This window comes from Dryas octopetala, chromosome 2 (genome assembly GCF_963921425.1).
Source record: "Dryas octopetala chromosome 2, drDryOcto1.1, whole genome shotgun sequence".
Lineage (NCBI taxonomy): Eukaryota > Viridiplantae > Streptophyta > Magnoliopsida > Rosales > Rosaceae > Dryas > Dryas octopetala.
The window spans coordinates 13,957,210-13,966,074 of record NC_141367.1 but is presented as its reverse complement, the minus strand read 5'-3'; the positions used below and the strand labels follow the sequence as shown (position 1 = coordinate 13,966,074).

At 37.1% G+C, this 8,865-nt stretch overlaps 1 pseudogene; it reads left to right on the top strand.

Moving 5' to 3' along the window:
- Positions 1-2,444: 2,444 nt before the first annotated feature.
- On the top strand, positions 2,445-4,727 carry LOC147293283 (uncharacterized; annotated as a pseudogene).
- The last annotated feature ends 4,138 nt before the right edge of the window (positions 4,728-8,865 follow it).

Genomic DNA, 8,865 nt, shown 5'->3' with positions numbered 1-8,865 from the left:
AACAGCCATCGGATGGCCACAATTACTTCAAAGAAGCTATTGAAAGACAAAGAAACTAAGCTTTAGGAAATATTTTAAGAAGAACATCAATAGAATTAATCAAAGCATTTTGTTTGAGTATAATGTATGGTTGAGTAATTGTTGAAGCAATTAGGAACCTTTGCACATGATGCTATTTATAGATAAAAATTAGGGGCCTTTAGGGCAGCTGCCCTAACCATATACTATATATCTTTGTAGAGAATGTTTCATGCATGTGAGGGAGTGTCCAATGACATTTTATAAATTTTTGTGTTTCTGAAAATTCTAGTTGCAATCTTAACTAATTTTGAACCTTTATGAGGATGATCGTGAGCAACATGGTCATTTCACCTCTGTTAACAAAACTCAAAACAATTTATAAGAATTACGTTTTTCGAAATTAAAAACAGAATCTCATATCAAACTTTGGTAAATCCCTACACTAGTTAACATAAAGATGGGGACCAAATATTCTACCTCAAATATGTGTTCTAACCCTCAAACATATGGTGGAGTTAGCGGTGATGAAAGCAAAAGGATGTGCCAATCAAGAAGCAGAACGTGAAAGCAGCAACATCAGTTTTCTCCTCACTTTCTCGTTTTCTCCTTATATTCTAATTTTTATTCTTTTAGGTTTTGTTATTGACTATGGACACTACTAGAAAACTATATGGCTCATAGAGAAATGCCACTGCCATGCCACAACTAACTCAACAATGGCCTTTGAAGGTGTAGAAAAACATAATAATACACGAGATAATGTGTCAGTGACAAATTTTGGTCTGTGTCCCTCACACGTTAGCCTTTTTCCATGCTATATCCTTCACTACTTCTTCAAAGGTTTGAGATATATTCAATCACACATAAACTGCAGCTAGCATAGACATCACTAAGACTTCTCATCCTAATTAGGGTTGAACTAGGAGTTGAATATTGTGAAACTACAAATTGAGGGCTTGTATTTTGAGGTGTTTCAGGATCATTCTCAACTTCATTTTCATCTTCTTCGAAGTCATCATCAACTTGGAGAGTAGAGTCTTAAACTGATTTTTTTTTTTTTTTTTTTTTTTCAGTCCCGTGAGCTTTTTCATTAAACATCACATCTCTAGAAATACAACCTATTCTTTCTTGAACAATGCTTGGGTCCTCCTGTTTGGGAACCAGCATTGTCCTCATGGATAATCAAATGAGCCCATGATGGGGTCCACAATCCTAACTTTTTTCTCTCTCTCATGGTGGAGCTCATTTAATTAGCTATGAGGACAAGGTTGGTCCTCAAACATGAGGACCCAATCATTATTCTTATTTCTTTAAGTTGTAGATCTGTAACCTTTGGTGTGGCCAGGGGCGGATCTACAATGGGGTCAATGGGGTCAATTGACCCCATGAACCCAGAAGTGCTGAGCTTGAGAGAAATTTTTGACCCCATGAAAATTGGGTGTTACTGGCAGGTAGAGGGGCAACTGGCAAGAGAAGCAAGCGTCTGTGAAAATGGCTAAGAGAGAATCAGAGAAATGAAGAACAGATTGGTGAGGAAGATGAAGGTCAATTGTCACGTGAGATGCGTGTGTTGTTTTTTGAATTCTAAACTTGCCAAAACGACGTCGTTTTGGCAAGTTAATTAAACCAAGTCTGAGTACCACTACCAGCCACAGAGAACGACAGAAATTGAGAGTGAAATTGAAAGTCTGAACTCTGAAACCAAAGTAGTGTCGCGGCTGTCGCAGTGTCGCCCCTAGCCCAGTAGCCCCCTTCTTCTTTACACGCGCCGACGCCTGCTTGGTTGCTTGGCTGCTTCTCCCTCGCGACGCGACGCGACGCCTCTTGGCTCTTGCTGGCCTGCTCGCTTCCTCGTTCGACGACTGCCGCTGAGCAGCTGCGCAGCCTGCGCCTGCTCACTTGCTCAGCCTGCTGCTGGCCCTGCTCCCTCGCCGAGTCGCGACGCCCTTGGCTTCAGTAGATTCGCCCCTGCCTGGCCGCCTGGGTTTGAGACTTTGAGTGGTTAGTTATTTAACTTAGTTTGTTAATTAATTGGGTATTTCAGTATTTGGGTTAGTTTTGTTATTAGGTATTCGGGTTAATTTGTTTAATTGTTTAATTGATTAATTGTTAATTGTTAATTGGGTATTTGGATTAATTGGGTATTTGGGTTAATTGGGTTAATTGGTTAATTGCTAATTGTTAATTATTAATTGGGTATTTGGGTTAATTGGTTAATTGGTTAATTGTTAATTGGGTATTTGGATTAATTGGGTTAATTGGGTTGATTGTTAATTGGGTATTTGGGTTAATTGGGTTAATTGGTTAATTGTTAATTTAAATTTTAAACAGAAACAGTCATTGAGAGGTATTTTAAAAGAAAATTTGGTGAGAGTTCGTCATCATCTCTGACACCAAATGATAGTATTAAAGTTGAAAGTTCAAAACAAAGTGAGCTAGATGCAATTTTGGCGAACCTTCCTGCAGACCCTGGACTTCGACCTCCAATGTCGAATTATGATCCTAATATTTGAGATCAAGTTCGAAGAGCTTATCTACAAAAGGGTCCGTGTCAACCTAGAAATCATACGTTTCCACAATCAATGTTTGGAGGGTACGCACGACGTTTTAGCCATCTTTGGTTTAATGAGTTTCCTACTTGGTTGGAGTATAGTATAACTAAAGATGCTGCATTTTGTCTTTGTTGCTATCTCTTTAAATCGAATTTTGAACAAGTGGGTGCGGATGCTTTTACTGGTGAAGGTTTCTCTAATTGGAAGAAAAAAGATAGACTGCAAGTTCATGTTGGAGGCCCGGGTAGCGATCATAATATTGCTTTTCTGGATTGTCAAGCTCTAATGAATCAGAGGCAACATATTGAATCAGTTATCATCAAGCACTCATCTAAATCTCGTACTGACTATCGCAAGCAAATGACTGCAACACTTGATTGCATTCGATTTTTATTGCGACAAGGTCTTTCTTTCCGTGGCCATGATGAAACAAGAACTTCAAAAAATAGGGGAAATTTTCTTGAGTTCTTGCAATTTCTTGCTGATCATAATGAGAGTATTAAGGCGGTTGTGTTGGAGAATGCTCCTAGGAATCTACAATTAACCGCACATGATATTCAGAAAGAGATTGTAAATGCAGCTGCAACTGAAGTCATTAATGTTATTATTAGTGATATTGGAGATGCATTATTTTCTCTTATGGTTGATGAATCGCGTGATGTCTCAATAAAAGAGCAAATGGCAGTTGTGTTTCAATATGTGGACAAAAAAGGCCAAGTAATTGAAAGGTTTATGGGCATTAAACATGTTACTAGTACAACTGCACTTTCATTAAAAGAGGCTGTTGATCTATTATTCTCTAGATATGGATTGAGTATATCCAAGCTACGAGGACAAGGATATGACGGAGCTAGTAATATGCAAGGTGAGTTTAATGGTCTTAAAACTCTTATCTTGAATGAAAATCCATGTGCCTTTTATGTTCATTGTTTTGCACATCAACTTCAACTAGCTCTTGTAGCTATGGCAAAGAATCATATTCAAATTGCCACTTTCTTTGTCTTGGTGAGTAGAGTGGCTAATGTTGTTGGGGCTTCATGCAAGCGTCGTGATTCACTTAGAGAGAAACAACAACTTGAAGTTATGGAAGGTATTCAAAATGATGAGATTCTAACGGGGCAAGGTCTAAATCAAGAAACTAGTGTCAAATGTCCTGGTGATACACGTTGGGGTTCACATTATGGTACCTTGCTAAGTATGATTTCTATGTTCTCTTCTATAACTAGTGTGCTTGAAGATATTGTTGAGGATGGATTAAGTGTTGATCAAAAAGGTGAGGCAAATCTTTTGATGGAGTCTATGCACTCTTTCAATTTTGTTTTTTGTCTATTTGTGATGAAAACTATATTGGGAATTACAAATGATTTGTCACAAGCATTACAAAAGAAAGATCAAGATATTGTGCATGCTATGATCTTAGTCAATGGATGCAAGCAACAATTGCAAGTAATGAGGGATCATGAATGGGATACTTTGCTTGATAAAGTTTCTTCTTTTTGTGTGAAGAATGATATTCATGTTCCCAATATGGATGATGCATTTGTTCCTCAAGGAAGATCACGACGTGGAATGCAAGAAATTACCAACCTTTAACATTATCGTTTTGAGCTCCTTTACACTATCATTGATATGCAACTTCAAGAATTAAATAATCGATTCAATGAGGTAAGCACAGAGTTGCTTATTTGTTTGGCATGTTTGAGTCCGGATAATTATTTCTCTGCTTTTGACAACCAAAAACTACTTCGTCTTGCTCAATTGTATCCGAATGATTTTTCTGACAAAGAGCTCTTGGCACTTGAAGATCAACTTGAGACTTATATTACTGACATGCGAATGAGTGGTGACTTTTCTCAAGTGAAAGGAATTGGTAATCTAGCAAAAAAAATGGTGGAGACAGGGAGAGACAAATCATACTCATTAGTGTACTTGCTTTTGACATTGGCTTTGATTTTACCAGTTGCGACTGCTTCAGTGGAAAGAGCATTCTCAGCTATGAAGATTGTAAAGAATCCACTTCGTAACAGGATGGGAGATCATTGGATGAATGATAGTTTTATTGTGTACATTGAAAAAGATGTATTTGATAGTATTGATAATGAGGCTATAATGTTGCGTTTTCAAAGTATGAAAACCCGTCGTGGACAATTATGATTTGTAATATTGTGCTATTTTCTATGAATGAAGTTTTTGTTCATTAATATTGAAGAGTTTTTTCCTATCTAAGATAAAAAATTTTGAGCTTCTTAATCTTGCCCCCATAACATAAGGTTTCTGGATCCGCCACTGGGTGTGGCTACTATATCCCACAAACACACACTTCTCACTATCTTATTTCATCAAGCTTGTGCCTCAGTTGTTTTGGTACATGAACAAAGCATACAAAACCAAGTGATTGACATATGGTTTTCTGCCACTCCAAGCTTCGAATGATGTTTTTTCCCTCTATTGCTTTAGTTGGACACTTAGGCCCCGTTTGGGATTGTTGTGGAGGACCCAAAAGCTGTTGTGGATGACAATTCTCAATCACTCACTACAGTTTTGGTGTTTGGTAAAAAAATGAAAAAGTGCTTTGTCCCACAATTCTTAACTTCCCACAGCAAAAATAGAAAGCAAGTTTGTAGGTGCTTTTGAAAACTGTAGTGAATCACAGCAACAATGAAAATTTTATTTTACCTATAATTCCCTCATTTTAGTAATTATAAATAACCACAACAGTTTTATATTATAATTTACCAAACACTTCATACTGTTTTTTGTACTCACAACACTTTTGAAAATATAATTTACCAAACACTCAACTGTTTTACTTCACAGCTGACTTTACTTCACAGCTGTTTTACTTCACAACCGTTTTTTCTCACAGCAATCCCAAACTAAGCCTTATTCATTAACTAGACAGCAGTATAGATTACTTCTCCTTAGAATACATAAGGTATTCCCTTCTTATGTAACATGGACTTTTCCATTTCGACAATAGTCTTGTTTTTCCTCCCAACCACCCTATTTTGTTGTGGAGTATAGGCTGTCGTGAGTTGTCTCTCAATTAGGCCCTTCATCTTCACAGAACTTAATAAACTCTTTTGAATTATACTCGATCACCACCTCTATCACTTTATCACTTCTTAATTTTTTAATAACCAGGCCATTTGTTTTTCCACCATCACTTGAAACTTTTTAAACACAGAAAATACCTTTCATTTTTGCCTAAGAAAGTAAATCCATGTCATTCTTGAATAATCATCTACAAAAACCAGAAAGTAAATGTTGCCTGCATGAGTTACGCGTTGTTTTCATTGGGCCACACACACCAGAATGGATGAGTTCCAAAGGTTTAGAAGCTCTCGTGCACTGTCTCTTGGATATGAGACTCGATGTTGTTTTCCAATAACTCAACCTTCACACACTTCTTCTACTTCTTGGATTGATGGAAGACCATAAACCTTTTTTCTTTTTCTTGAAGTTGCTTCAAACTCTGGAAATTCAAGTGCTGAAATCGTTGATGTCATAGCTTCGAACTGTTCACTACATCCATCCTCATTACAATGTGGTTAATTTGAGTATTGAAATTGTAGAGGAAAGCTCTTGTTTTTCTCCATTATAACTCTTGCAACAACTTGGCTTGGATATCTTTTCTCATAAGTATCACATAAATTCTCACCAAAGTTGACATGATAGCCATGCTCCACCAACTGACCAACACTAAGCAAGTTTTGATCCAAATCAGGTACAAGCATCACAGATTTTATGAGCTTTATACCTTTCTTTGTCTCAATCTCTATAGAGTCAATGCCTTTTGCTGGAGATACTCTAAACATTACATTGGTTATATATCAATGTTCCAACAAAAATACTTGTATGCACCAAAAACCTCGGGTTCAGCGAGATAAATGTATTAAACATAGACAAATTTTAGCGGATAAGGCTGCTACAGTTGGCGGCGAACTTGCTTAGGGAAAAAACGTATTACTAGCTTATATGCCATAGAAGGGTTACAATTCTAAAGATGCAGTATTCATTAGTGAGCGTCTGGTATATGGAGACATCAAAGCTCTATTGCCCATCTTGACTTGTGAGATCAATGACTCATCGATCAATGTCTACAAACGGTGCTTTGTTTCCAGTCATATGGTTGCTGCAGCCAGTCTAGGAACCACACTTCATCATGCTTCTCCTCAGTTATTGCTGCATGGCATGCCTAAACTAGATGATGTTCATTGCCAACATCTTCAGTGAAGTTAGCTTGTTGATTCCCTTTTACCCTACAATCCTTTTGAAGATGATTGAACTTGCCATAGTTGTAGCATTTTGGTTTCCCTTTGAACCAACAAGTCTCCTCAATATGACTCTTCCTATCACAATCTTGCATATATTTAGCTTGATTACTATTTGCAGATTGTGCAGATGAAGACATATCAGAACCATACTTCTTCTCGAAGGTATTCTTCCCTTTGCATTTCTGATTTTTTCCCTCCAATTTGTCTCAAACTTGCTTTTTTCCTTTCGAATTCATGGTGAGTGATTGAAATGCACTTTCCACTGAACACTCAGCATGGCTATCTAACCCTTGATCAAAAGCCTTGATTGATCTTTTCAACTCTTGTATGGTCAGACTATCTAAATCCTTAGTTTCCTCAATAACACTAACAATAGAATCATATTTTTGAGGTAAACTTATTAAGATTTTCACAACAATTCTCCTTTTATTTATAGCATCACCATATGATTTCATTTGACTAATCACATCAGTAAGCCTACTAAAATAATCTTTAAGTAACTTATCATCTTTCATTCTAGCATACTCAAAATTCGTTCTAAGAGACTAAAGTATAACAGCTTTTACAAGAGGTGTCAAACGGATCGGGTCGGGCCAAACACGTCACTAGCACGGCACAGAATGGCACAAGTAAATGAGCTGGGCCGAAGTTTTTAGCCCATCAAGCACGACACAAGCATTGACACGAAATGGGCCCAAATTAGGCACGACTCTTTTAACATTGTTTTTTCCATTTTTAGAGAACTTTTCAACAAGAATATTCAATTTTCATGCAAAAAAGTGTTCATATTTAATTATAAAGAAGAAAAAATATCATAAGATTAGTTTCCTCACAAAAAAAAGGACTCATGGGCCGACTCGTTTAAGGCACGACACGAGCATGAATGACCCGTCTTAACTATATGGGCCGGCCCGAGCACTGCACGAAAGCACAATGGGCTCAAGTTAAACGAGCCGGGCCGGGCCGGCCTGTTTGCACCTCTAGCTCTTACATTAGTAGCTCCTCTGTACTCTTTCTCCAAGACATCTCATGCATCCTTTTCTTTAGTTTCATTGCTGATTCTTGGAAAAATATCAATTGACAGACCCAATTGAATAAGGTGGAGAGCTCTGGCTATCATCCTTCCTAATTGAATCCTCTAGTAGAGTCTTCTCTGATCCCCTGCAATCAAGACCTTTGCTTCATCGGGTTCTTCAAACCCGACATCAACGAACTTCCATAAGCCATATGAGAAAAAAAAAATAAAGTTCTCATCATAATCCTCCAATAATCCTAGTTCTCGCCATTGAAGATCGAAAATGATCGGTTTCGATCACCATTGCCGCCGGAGCTCGACATCGATTTTCTGAGTTAGGTTTCAAATTTTCCCCTTTTTGATTTCACACACGTCCTAGCTGGTTTGATCAATCCAGCTCTGATACCATATTGAAATAGACTCTTCAATATGATCTTCACCTGCACTCAATCAATCACAAGCAAAAGTAGAAGAAGAGTTGCAGATAAATGAAGAACAAAGAGCTAGAGAGTTGAAAATGCAGCTAGCTTACTTCAGTTTTTGGTATATCAGATGGATATGTTTTGTGAAGCTTAGGACAAGTTCCTAAGTCAACACCAAGTGTAATCCTAGCCATACATGTGGCATTAGATCAAAAAAATAGAAAAGACAAAATGTAAACAATAACAAGATATTTGTTATGTTTAAAAAAAAAAAGGAAAGACATTATATTTCATTAGTACAATAGGTTGGGTCAGCCATGATCCTGCATAGGCACGACCTGTTTAAAGTTGGTCCCACCCGTTATTAAGTGGGCCTGGATGGGCCAAGGTTTTCTATCTTGTTGGGCCGACTCGTTTACATTAATTTTTCTCAAATTTTTTTCAAATTTTAAAAACTAATATTTGTCTCCATATTTTAAATTCAAATATTTCCCAAAAATTAAATAAAACATTATATATTTTATGCTAAATTTATTCATTATTAATTGCCAATTTTTTAAAAAACATTTTATCATAAT